General features: G+C 42.5%; 1 pseudogene; it reads right to left on the bottom strand.

The window, feature by feature from the left end:
* Positions 1-12,322: 12,322 nt before the first annotated feature.
* On the bottom strand, positions 12,323-13,342 carry LOC121138027 (annotated as a pseudogene).
* Positions 13,343-13,346: the final 4 nt, after the last annotated feature.

Here is a 13,346-nt window from a genome sequence, read left to right as displayed (position 1 = left end):
GGAAGTCCTGTGTATATGCCAATAAAGCACTCTTGGCCAATAGGGAAGCAAGATAGGTGGGACTAGGTGTCCAGGAGGACTCTGGGTAGGAGAAACACAGAGAGTCTCAATGTAGCCCGCCAGAGAAATAAGATGTCTGGAAATTTTCTCCGGTAAGAGAAATACTTAGATTAACAATTATGGGTTAAATACTTAAGTCAGAGCTAGCCAGTAAGAAACAAGGAATGCCAACAGCTTCAGAATTAATACAGAGTCTTGTGTGTGATTTGGGGACCACAACGTGGCAGAGCCCAGGTGACTGGTGGGGAAAAACCAAAGCGGCTGACAATGAAAAAGCCTCTCTCTACATCTGGGCATTTCACAGATTGTGGATTTTGCCATGTGTCTGCTATGTGTCCTGCTACTGGGGCCTAAATAGGGAATGTCTTCTTATTTTGGAGACTGGGATGCTGGGTTGATATTGCGTACGGAGCACTGGATGAACTTGTTCTGATCTCTATAAATGGAGTCAATGAGAGGAATTTGAGAGTGTAGCACTTTTCCTGCTACACATTTGTAAATAATCCTGGGAGCATCAGATCACTGAAAATTGTGGGTCTCCCTCCTGCCTCCTTGTTGCCCAAGGGTCATAACTGTGGGATCCACAGGTGATGATAGCACAGGCAGATGTCAAGTCACCCAAGTGTGTTGTCTTAAAGAGCTAGGGATGAATATGTGGGATTGCATCTTTCCATGAGAGAGAGAAGAGAAGGGCTGGAGGAAGCCTAAATGGTTTTCCATCAGGAGTATATCTGCGGATTTTCATAGTCAGTTGAGATCATAATCTTCCAAAGTTCAGATTATTGGAAAAATGTTAATACCTGTGAATTTTCTAGTGTTACTCAAAGCTTTTACAGGTGTTTGCTTCTGTACTCTCTAATACAATTTATTTCTTTCTGTCGCTTCATAGGTCTGTTTTTCAATCTCTCAGTACATAGGGCATATTTTCAAGTCATGACTTAGTGGGTATGGTTGGGATATTTTGTATGTTCTAGGAAAGTTCTGGTTGTTTTTTTAACCAAGGGGTTATTCCTGGTGGACATACTCATGTAGGTGAACCATCAGCAACTTTGTGTCTCTCAATATGTTATACTTTGCCTTCTTTGCACTTACAGGTTGAGTTGAGGATTCCACAATGCATGTATTGCCTGTGAATGCATGATATTTTGTTTTTAGTGTGTTATTTTCTTTGTGTGTATGAGTGTCTATGAGTGTTCCTTATTGCTATATCATGGGTATGATAAAGCTCAGAGTAAAAATAAATTAGAGCAAGGCAGAGTGCCTTCCATAATGTGTTTATATAGCTCATTTTCTGGGCAAGCCAAATCAGGAAAAAAGGCAGTACTTGATGGCAGGAGCTATAGCAGAAACCACAGAGGATTGATTCTCACTAGCATGAATCTTCTCACTTGCTCAGCCAATGTTCTCATATATCACAACTCCAATTGCTTAGTGTAGTTTTTCCAAGCTTAGACTTGGATGCTCTCTATCAGTGGTTACTCCAGATCATATCCCACAGTCATTCTCAGAGGCAAACTTCATGGTGTCAACTACTGAATTGAGATTGCCTCTTTTCTCACGGTTCTGGCTTGTGTTATATTGTGAGAGGGACATGTGTGCATTGGTAATTGAATTGCAGGTGTCATTATTGTCTCTTAGTTGTATCTCAGCTGTGTTCAAAGTGACATGACAATGTCAGCATTTCTCTGACCTATTGTTTATTATTTTTCCTGTTTTGGGTTCCTGTTAATCCCAGGATCTAATAAGATAATGGTGGATATAGTCATTGATGTAAGTGTACATCATGAGTGATTTCTGATGTCTACTTCCCAGAAATTGATTGGTCTGTGTTTGTGATAGCATTAGGAGAGAATCTAGATTGAGTGTGTTGTGAGATTCAAATGAGGTGATTGTGTGTAGTTAGTCTGAGTCAAAGGAACAAAGAAGACTTACAAGTGTCTACAGTCCAGATAGTAGAAATAGATCTAGTTATGAAGAATGACCTTGCATATTTCCTAGATATCAAAATTATACACTTAATGAAAAATTATGTTTCTGATTAGCCACAGATATCTGTGCCTATGAGATTGATATGTAATCATGAGATGGCATACACACATCCCGTGTGATAATACACTACAATGCATGCACTGGGGAGACATCACAGTGCTTCAGCAAATGGGAGTAACTGTTTCTAGAGTTGAAGTTCATGAAGGGCTTGAATGGACAGGGATAAGATCCATCAGTGTGTCACTCCTCAGGTGGGTTGTATCTTAACACCAGTTACTAGATTCTGTAACTCTGCCAGCCTCCAAAAGGCAACTACTTCTACAGGCATATCATAGATGTAAATGAACTCAAGTTGAAGGGTTGACCATGGCCATGAAATTTTTCTTTGGGTCAGTGTGAAGGGAGTTTGTTGAGTTTTGTTTTTATTTTATTAATTTTTTTTATTTTCCATTTTAAATTTAGATAAGAAACAAGGTTGCTTCACAAGTCAGTACGAGGTCCCTCTCCCTTTCCCTCCCCTCCTCCCGTGCCCTCCCCCATCCCCCCCCGGTATCCCCTCATTCCCCCAGGGAGGGTGAGGCCCTCCATGGGGGTGTCCATAGTCTGTCATTTCATATAGGGCAGGGCCTAGACCCTTCCCCAAGAGTTCAGGGTGAGAGTGCACCTCACATTGTTCTATGGGAGTCCAGAGACCGTGTGTATACTTGGGATGGGTACTGATCTGCTATCCAAGGCTCAATAGATTACCTAGGCCTCCTCACTGACACCCAGATTCAGGGGTCTTGATCAGTCCCATGCTGGATTCCCAGGCTGATGCCTGGGATTCAAGAGTTAACCTTTGTCTGGTCAGCTGTTTCTGGGGTTCAACCAGCCCAGTCTTAATCCCTTTGATCATCAGTCCTCCCTCTCTGATACTGGCTTTCTTGAGTTCAGCTCAGTACTTAACCAGCCAGTAAATGAAGTTTCTGTTTCCCAGACTCTCTGGCCATAGGATTGTAGGCTGGCACTCCCCAGATCTATGTCTAAAATCCATATATGAGAGAGTACATGCCATGTTTCTCTTTTTGTGACTGGGTTACCTCACTCAGGATGGTTTCTTCTAGTGTCATCCATTTGCCTGCGAATCTCATGATTCCATTATTTTTTTCTGCTGAATAGTACTCCATTGTGTAGATGTACCACATTTTCTCTATCCACTCTTCGGGTGAGGGACATCTAGGTTGCTTCCAAGTTCTGGCTATTACAAATAAAGCTGCTATGAACATAGTGGAACAGACATCTTTGTTATATGAATGGGCATCTTTTGGATATATGCCTAAGAGTGCAGTTGCTGGGTCTTGTGGTAGGTTTATTCCCATTTTTCTGAGGAATCTCCATACTGCTTTCCAAAGTGGCTGAACCAGTTGGCACTCCCACCAGCAATGGAGGAGTGTCCCCCTTTCACCGGATCCTCTCCAGCATAAATTGTCATTGGTGTTTTTGATTTTAGCCATTCTGACAGGAGTGAGATGGTATCTCAGAGTTGCTTTGATTTGCATTTCCCGGATGGCTAAGGATGTTGAGCACTTTCTCAAGTGCCTCTCAGCCATTTTAGACTCCTCTATTGAAAACTCTCTATTTAGTTCTGCAGCCCACTTCTTAATTGGGTCCTTTGCTGTTTTGGAGACTTGCTTCTTGAGTTCTTTGTAAATTTTGGAGATCAACCCTCTGTCAGATGTGGGATTAGTGAATATTTTTTCCCATTCTGTGGGCTGCCTTTTTGTCTTGCTGACTGTGTCCTTTGCCTTACAGAAGCTTCTCAGTTTCAGTAGGTCCCATTTATTAATTGTTGATCTCACTGTCTGTGCTACTGGTGTTATGTTCAGGAAGCTGTCTCCTGTACCAATTCGTTCAAGGGTACCACCCACTTTCTCTTCTAAGAGGTTCAGGGTGGCTGGATTTATGTTGAGGTCTTTGATCCATTTGGACTTAAGTTTTGTGCATGGCGATAAACATGGATCGATCCGCATTCTTCTACATGCCAGTCTCCAATTATGCCAGCACCATTTGTTGAAGATGCTTTCTTTATTCCATTGTATATTTTTAGCTTCTTTGTCAAAGATCAGATGTTCGTACGTGTGTGGGTTAATACCCGGATTTTCAATTCGATTCCATTGGTCTGCCTGTCTATTTTTGTGCCAATACCAAGCTGTTTTCAGGACTATAGCTCTATAATAGAGCTTGAGGTCAGGGATAGTGATGCCTCCGGACGTTGCCTTGTTGAACAGGGTTGTTTTGGCTATCCTGGGTCTTTTGTTTTTCCATACAAAATTGATTATTGTTCTTTCAAGGTCTGTGAAGAATTGTGCTGGGATTTTAATGGTGATAGCATTGAATCTGTAGATTGCTTTTGGCAGGATTGCCATTTTTACTACATTGATCCTACCTATCCAAGAGCATGGGAGATCTTTCCATTTTCTGAGGGCTTCTTTAATTTCTTTCTTTAAAGATTCAAAGTTCTTACGATACAGGTCTTTCACTTGTTTGGTTAGTGTTACCCCAAGGTATTTTATGTTGTTTGTGGCAATTGTAAAGGGTGATGTTTCTCTGATTTCTCTTTCAGCCCTTTTATCATCTGTATATAGTAGGGCTACTGACTTTCTTGAGTTGATCTTGTAACCTGCCACTTTGCTGAAGGTGTTAATCAGCTGTAAGAGTTCCCTGGTAGAGTTCTTTGGGTCATTGATGTAAACTATCATATCGTCTGCAAACAGTGAAAGTTTGAGTTCTTCCTTCCCAATTTGTATCCCCTTGATCCCCCTTTGTTGTCGTATGGCAATAGCTAGAACTTCAAGTACCATGTTGAAAAGGTATGGAGAGAGTGGACAGCCTTGTTTAGTTCCTGATTTTAGAGGAATTGCGTTGAGTTTCTGTCCATTTAGTTTGATGTTGGCTGTTGGTTTACTGTATATGGCTTTTATTATGCTTAAGTATGTCCCTGTTATCCCAGATCTCTCCAAGACCTTTATCATGAAGGGGTGTTGGATTTTGTCAAAGGCTTTTTCAGCATCTAGTGAGATGATCATGTGATTTTTGTTTTTCAGCTTGTTTATATGGTGGATTACGTTGATGGATTTTCGTATGTTGAACCATCCCTGCATCCCTGGGATGAAACCTACTTGATCGTGGTGAATGATTGTTTTGATGTGTTCTTGGATCCGATTTGCCAGTATTTTATTGAGTATTTTTGCATCAATGTTCATGAGGGATATTGGTCTGAAGTTCTCTTTCTTGGTTGTATCTTTGTGTGGCTTGGGGATCAAGGTTATTGAAGCCTCATAGAAAGAGTTTGGCAAAGACCCTTCTGCTTCTATTGTGTGGAACACTTTGAGAAGAATTGGTATAAGCTGTTCTTTGAATTTGTGGTAGAATTCTGCACTGAGGCCATCTGGACCTGGACTTTTTTTGGTTGGGAGACTTTTGATGACAGCTTCTATTTCCATAGGGGTTATAGGTCTATTTAAATTGCTTATCTGTTCTTCATTTAGTTTTGGCAAATGATAGCTGTCCAGGAAGTCATCCATTTCCTTTAAATTTTCGAATTTTGTGGAGTACAGGTTTTCAAAGTATGACCTAATGATTCTCTGGATTTCCTCAGAGTCTGTTGTTATGTCCCCCTTTTCATTTCTGATTTTGTTAATTTGCGTGTTCACTCTCTGCTGTTTGGTAAGTTTGGACAAAGGTTTGTCTATCTTGTTGATTTTCTCAAAGAACCAACTCTTCGTTGCATTGATTCTTTGTATTGTTTTCCTGGTTTCTACTTTGTTGATTTCAGCCCTCAATTTGATTATTTCCTGGCGTCTACTCCTCCTGGGGGAGTTTGCTTCTTTGTGTTCTAGAGCTTTTAGCTGTGATGTTAATTCTCTGGTATAACTGTTTTCCTGTTTCTTCATGTGAGCACTTAGTGCTATGAACTTCCCCGTAGCACTGCTTTCAAAGTGTCCCATAGGTTTGGGTATGTTGTGTCTTCATTCTCATTGAATTCGAGGAAGTCTTTAATTTCTTTTTTTATTTCCTCTTTGACCCAGGGATGGTGCAGTTGAGCATTATTCAATTTCCATGAGGTTGTAGGTTTTCTGCAATTTGTGTTGTTGTTGAATTCTAATTTTAAGGCATGGTGGTCTGATAAGATGCATGGAGTTATTCCAATTTTTTTGTAGCTGCTGAGGTTTGATATGTTGCCAAGTATGTGGTCGATTTTTGAGAAGGTTCCATGTGGTGGTGAGAAGAAGGTATATTCTTTTTTATGTGGATGAAATGTTCTATAGATATCTGTTAATCCCAGTTGGGTCATTACTTCTATTAGACCCTTTGCTTCTTTGTTGAGTTTCTGTCTGGTATTCTTGTCTAGTGGTGAGAGTGGTGTGTTGAAATCTCTCACTATAACTCTGTGGGGCTTTAGATGAGATTTAAGTTCTAATAATGTTTCTTTAACGAATGTGGATGCCTTTGTATTGGGGGCATAGATGTTCAGGATAGACACTTCATCTTGGTGGGTTTCACCTATGATGAGTATGTAATGACCTCCTTCATCTCTTTTGATTGATTTTATTTTATAGTCTAGTTTGTTAGATATTAGGATTGCTACCCCTGCTTGTTTCTTGGGTCCATTTGATTGAAAAATTTTTTCCCAACCTTTAACTCTCAAGTAATGTCTGTCTTTGAGGGTGAGGTGTGTTTCTTGTATGCAGCAGAAGGAAGGGTTCTGTCTTCGAATCCATTCTGCTAGTCTGTGTCTTTTTATGGGTGAGTTAAGGCCGTTAATATTGAGGGATATTAATGACCATTGATTGCTCATCCTTCTTCGATTTGCGATGGTTGTTGTTGGTGGAATTATGGGTGGAATTTCACCCCTTTGTTCTTTTGGCTGTTGGTAGAGAGGGATTCTCTAATGCTTATGTTTTTCTGGTTGTAGTTAGCTTCCTTGGGTTGGAGTTTTCCTTCCAAAATTTCACTGTAGGGCTGGGTTAGTGGACACATATTGGTTGAAACTAGTTTTGTCATGGAATATCTTGTTTTCTCCGTCTATAGTGATTGAGAGATTTGCCGGGTATAGTAGTCTGGGCTGGCATCCATGGTCTCTTAGTGTAGGTAGAATATCTATCCAGGACCTTCTGGCTTTCAGAGTTTCCATGGAGAAATCAGGTGTAATTCTGATAGGTCTGACTTTATATGTTACTTGACCTTTTTCCTTAGCTGCTCTTAATATTCGTTCTTTATTCTGTATGTTTGCGGTCTTGATTATTATGTGGCGAGGGGATTTTTTTGTGGTCCACTCTATTTGGTGTTCTGTAGGCTTCTTGTACCTTCATTGGCATGTCTTTCTTAAGGTTGGGAAAGTTTTCTTCTATGATTTTGTTGAATATGCCTTCTGCCCCTTTGAGGTGGATTTCTTCTCCTTCTTCTATACCTATTATTCTTCGGTTTGGTCTTTTCATGGTGTCCCATAATTCCTGGATGTTTTGTGTTAAGGATTTGTTGGATTTAAGGTTTTCTTTGGTTGATAAATCCATTTCTCCTAATGTATCTTCAACACTTGAGATTCTCTCTTCCATCTTTTCTATTCTGTTGGTAATGCTTGTATTGGTAGTGCCTGACTGTTTGTCCAGCTTTTCTATTTTCTGCCTTTCTTCAGATTGTGTTTTTTTAGTGTCTCTATTTCAGTTTTCAACCCTTGCAGCGTTTGCATTGCTTCTTGCAATTTTCTGTTTATCTGTTCGTCCGTTTGTTGCCTTTTATGAATTTTTTGGTTTGTTCTTTCTTCCATTTCTTGCATTTTTTGGTTTGCTTTTTGTTCCATTCCTTGGATTTTGTGCTTTGTTTCTTCTTCCATTTCCTGCCTTTTTTGGTTTGTTTCTTCCTCCATTTTTTTCATTTTTTGCTTTGTTTTTTCTACCATTTCTTGCATTTTTTGCTTTGTTTCTTCTTCCATTTCCTGCCTTTTTTGGTATGTTTCTTCTTCTAATTCTTGCATTTTTTGCTTTGCTTTTTCTTCCATTTCTTGCATTTTTTGCTTCATTTCTTCTTCCATTTCATGCCTTTTTTGGTTTGTTTTTCTTCTTCCAATTCTTGCATTTTTTGGTTTGTTTTTTCTTCCATTTCTTGCATTTTTTGGTTTGTTTTTTCTTCCATTTCTTTGAGGGATTTTCCAATATCCTCTTTTAGGGCCTCTATCATTTTCATGAAAGTGCTTTTAAGGTCGTTCTCTTCTGCTTCCTTCCCGTTGGAATATTGGGGTCTTGCTGGTGTGGAGTCTCTAGAATCTGGCGGTGTCATATTTGTTTTTCTGTTGCTGACTGTGTTTTTGTATTGTCTCTTTCCCATCTCTTCTTCTAGTGGGTGCAGAAAGAGCCCCTTCCTGGTCTGGGGACCAGAGTTCCCTTTTGGTGGGTGCTAGTAAGTCCAGTAATCTGGTGGTTCTTCTATACCTTGTCCAAATGCTTGTCCGTGGGTAGAGAAGAAGAACAGAAATCTGGGGCACTTAGCCTCCTACCTGGTCCCCTGGACCCTATGCTGGGTCCTGTTGTACCTGATCCGGAACAGCTACTCCCCTGGTCTCCCTGGCTCCTGTAGTTTCCTGGTCTCTTTGGTGGGAGAGAAGATCTGGAGTCTGGGGTGCTTGGCTCCTGCCGGGATTGGGAGCTCTGTGCAGTTCCCAGGCGATCTGCAGGCTCTGGAACACAGGCCGGGAAGCTGGCCTGTTTACCTGATGCTGCCAGAGGGACAGCTACTTCCCTTTACTCCCAGCCTCCTCTCCTTTCCTAGTCTCGTTGGTGGGAGAGAAGATCTGGAGTCTGGGGTGCTTGGTTCCCGCCGGGATTGGGAGCTCTGTGCAGTTCCCAGGCGATCTGCAGGCTCTGGAACACAGGCCGGGAAGCTGGCCTGTTTACCTGATGCTCCCACTGGGATTGGGAGCTCTGTGCAGTTCCCAGGCGATCTGCAGGCTCTGGAACACAGGCCGGGAAGCTGGCCTGTTTACCTGATGCTGCCAGAGGGACAGCTACTTCCCTGTACTCCCAGCCTCCTCTCGTTTCCTAGTACTCGTTGGTGGGAGAGAAGATCTGGAGTCTGGGGTGCTTGGTTCCCGCCGGGATTGGGAGCTCTGTGCAGTTCCCAGGCGATCTGCAGGCTCTGGAACACAGGCCGGGAAGCTGGCCTGTTTACCTGATGCTCCTGCCGGGATTGGGAGCTCTGTGCAGTTCCCAGGCGATCTGCAGGCTCTGGAACACAGGCCGGGAAGCCGGCCTGCTTACCTGATGATGCCAGAGGGACAGCTACTTCCGAGTTTGTTGAGTTTAGAAGACTCCTGAGATGTGTTATGATGCACCATGTTCCTCGAAGAGTTCTGAAAACTAGAAGTTAAAGAAACTTGTCATTTGACCTAAAATACGAAGACTTTCTTAGTTCATAAGGTAGTGCTTCATAGCAATACACACGCTTGTTGAATCCTGTTCTTGTAATGGATCAGCAGCTGCAAGTGAAGGGAGGTTTTCAACCTATAGTAGAATGGACTTGCTCACATTTCCTAGAAAATCTGACCAATGTGTGACTTTACAGGAAGCCTGTCTCCTGATAGAATTGCCAGTGGTAGTTCTTTACAGACTCTTGTCACCCTCTGTAGGAAATATTCTTTTCAGAGATGGCATCATCATATCATCTCAGTGCCTGAAAGGTTTGGGAGAGTATCTCCAGGAAGACTGAAAATATGTTAAAGGATCTAAAAGATGGTATCCTGAATGGGAGGAAAATGGCACTGTCAGAAGCCATATGCTTGATCAATTCCAAGTGCCAGAGGTGGGTGTAAGGGTCAGGAGATGTTGGGCTAGATGATCTTCAAGACTTCCCTAAATGTGAAGGCTGTTTGATCCTTTTGTTAGTTATTAGCCACTATTAGATGATTTTTCTTCTGACTGAGTTTCAGGATATCAGGAATTCAGAATTCCTCTGAGCTGGAATTGGAATGTCAGTCTTTCTTAGCACCCTGGCTTCCTAAACCAAATATGTTGTCCCATCATTTTGGGGGAGAATGCTCAGAAACTGTTCTTTTAGGATTGGGCTGTCTCTCCTCCACTATAAAAAAGTAAAAGATATGTATATAATGTTCCAATGAAGACACAGTTGTTAACTATATGAGCAACAACTTTCCAGTTTGATCTGGCAACCAATGAACAGAAGGGAATACTTATCTTATAAAGTCATCCACTACATCGACCATGACTCAAGAGGTCTAAGTTTCCTGTGGGAAGACAATTGTTTTGTGGTTGAATGGAAGGGATGGTTCTCTACAGTTCCCTTCTAAACCTTTGTCCTGATGCAGATATAACGTCCCAGTCTGCCTCCTTGCCTAAAATCTTTTCCATTAGTTTTAGTTGCTGATGAGAGAGTGGCAATTGCTTCAGCTGCTGAGACTCAGTGGCTGCTGTTGTGTTGAGATATCTCCCTGATCCTCAGAAGTGGATCATGCACAAAGCAGTCCACCCAGGGTTCAGGGGTTGCCTTTCAAGCATGAGTGCAATAGAATGTGAGAGCTAGAGTACTTGGGTAGAATAGTGTACTATGGCTTTTTACACCATAACAAAACCAACACCTCACTGTGATATTTTAGGACTGATCACCACAAAGGGATGCAGACCATAAGAATAACTGAACAGACTGATGTAGTCATAGCACAGTCTTTGTCAGGAGAACCTAACACTCATTTGTAGAAGGTTCAGGAAAAATCATTATAACTTAGCATATCATCCTAGGCATTACTTTTCTGTGATGCCCCAGGTCCTGCAGGTATATGAACTTTCTAGGTGCTATAGAATATAAGAAGTGTAGGGACTTCCCAGGATTGTTTTCATGGGACCCACTAATAAGATGTTGGGTGTAATGTGAAATGTTCTACCCTGTGTATATTTCTGGCACTATGACTAAAACTTCTGCCTTCTAACAGCTTCAGTGTAGTGCAGGGCCTGCTGCATGTTGGGATGTACTAAAGGAAGGAGTTGTTGCTCTTGGATTTTTGCTTGCAACCTCACTGGCATTCATAGGCAAAGACTTATCACCTGAACAATGTTGTTTTTCTGTTTGTTACAGGCTTGGAGCTGGAGGCAAGGCCATGAACCCTAAAGAACTGGAGATGGGGTCAGTTCATGATCTGTCCCATGGACAGGTGTTGTCCTTATCTGGTCATCCTGGGGCAGGTATTACCGAGTTCTCCCCTGCAGCAGAAGGAATACCTGGCAGCCTGAAGTGTCAATCCCAATGATGTCTCTTCTCCATTTGCAGCACTGAAAAAGAGTCAAAGAAGAAGACAGGGCCTGGTAAGTGAGCTGCTCCCTCCTTTCAGTGCCCCTCTGCACTTAGGTCCCTATAGCATTGAGACAGGGCTTCCTATGATCTCTGCTTGAGCAACAGACTTCCACAACAAGAGAATCTGAGTTGAGCTCCAGTTCTAAACACATGCAGTTATGTCTGCATGGTTTCTGTACACCTCGTCAAAGAACTCAATATATTTAATAAAGAGGTACTTGCCCATCAGTGTTGATTGCAGCACTGCATGCAGAACAATGTGAACCAAGCATTGTCAAGAGTGAAGGAGACGTGATGTACAGAGAATGTGAAGGTCTTGCATCCATAGTGAAACAAAGTTGTGTTGTTTGTAGTATGCAGATCCACTTGGGGTTAGATGAGATGGCTCAGCAGATAAGGATATTTGGGATATTTGATATTCTTGCAGTCACCAGGCTGATGTCACTGGACCATTTGGTAGCTTTCGATCTCTGTGAATTCCAGACTCCAGAGAATTGGTGCCCTCTTCCATCCTTCTTGGACACTACACACGTGTGTTACACACACACACACACACACACACACAACACACAAGCACACACATATGCAGACACACACACACAGACACACACACATGCAGACACACACACAGACATAAATTAAGATATTAAATAGATGCTTTCAAAAGTGGATACAACTTGAGGTAAACATAGTAATTAACTTAAACCATTCTCAGAAAGAGTCAACCATGGGTATGTTCACATCAAGCTAGAATCATGAAATTGCAGGAAGACCTCTGTCCTAGACTAATAATGAGTAAAGGGCTGGAGTGAAAGTTTCAAATTGGGTGCAAGTGTAGTATCAGCATGTGTCTGGTCACTATAGAGCATAAATTCTGGGGAATATACCATGTTTAGTAACTAGTGTAATGAAACTAAGATCAAGGAGAATAGTTTTATCACCGCCAAAGCTTTTGGCTAATTGGTTTGATATTAAATATTAAGTTGCAGTGATTTAACACAAAGTATGTATAGCCATAATATCTAACAGTTTCCATATCCTTCCTCCTATGAAGGAAAACATGCAGTTTGTCCTGAGAGGAGCACTTGGCAGCATTCTGTCACTTCCATTGAGCCCAGCTCTTCATGGCCTCCCTCTCTGGCCTCTGCTCTGCTGTGTTCGGCTGTGAGGTGACTGCCCATGGAATGTCAACTTTCCTCCATAGGAGTGGTTGGCGACTGAAGTCTTGCAGCAGATACTGGTTTTGAGGTTTGACATTTGATGGGGGCTTGTTCCTGGCAGAACAGACAAGCTCCGTCTGGAGTTAAATATGAGATGATGCTCTGTGGGGCAGGCCCAGGGACAGCTGGCTGAGGCCTTGTGCAAGAATGGAAGCTGTTGGTTATGTTATGTTGTGTGGCCCTGGTGGCAGTCAGCACAGCTGTCTTCTCAGAGGCCGTCAACGATATGCAAGCATGAGCTGGTTGTGATGAATTGAGTGTGATAGACAGAGCTGAGTGGGAATGTGGCCTCACAGCGTAAGCTGCAGTGGGCTTGCCTGAAGTCAGGGAGAGAAGCTCTCTGGAAAGTGTTCTTGTTTGAGGCCTGTCCAGGTTTGTGAAAGGCAGACATACAAACTTGACCTTTCCAGGTGGGGGCAGCTCACATAGGCACAGAGATGGACACTCCGTGTGAGCACTGCTCTCTGGCCTCTGAGCATTGCCCAGGGATTTAGCAGACCCCGGGCCATCACATGGCACATCCTGCAGTGATGTGGTGGCTGGGCCTGACATGAGATCTTGGTTGCTGCAGAATGTTACTAGAGACTGAGAGCAGGAGATGCCCATTTTCTTTCACTCTTCTTTCCCATTGGGTGAAAGACCTGCACATTCTCCAGCATGTGCATGGCAAGGTGAGTTCGAGGCTTTTTAAATCTGTCCTGGCTGAGCTCAGGTGGATTCCTCTTAGTCTTGGCCTTGGGG

The sequence above is a fragment of the Mesocricetus auratus genome, unplaced genomic scaffold (genome assembly GCF_017639785.1).
Source record: "Mesocricetus auratus isolate SY011 unplaced genomic scaffold, BCM_Maur_2.0 contig_10300_pilon_obj, whole genome shotgun sequence".
Lineage (NCBI taxonomy): Eukaryota > Metazoa > Chordata > Mammalia > Rodentia > Cricetidae > Mesocricetus > Mesocricetus auratus.
Note: the sequence above shows the minus strand (reverse complement) of the source record. Positions and strands in the feature narration are given on the sequence as shown.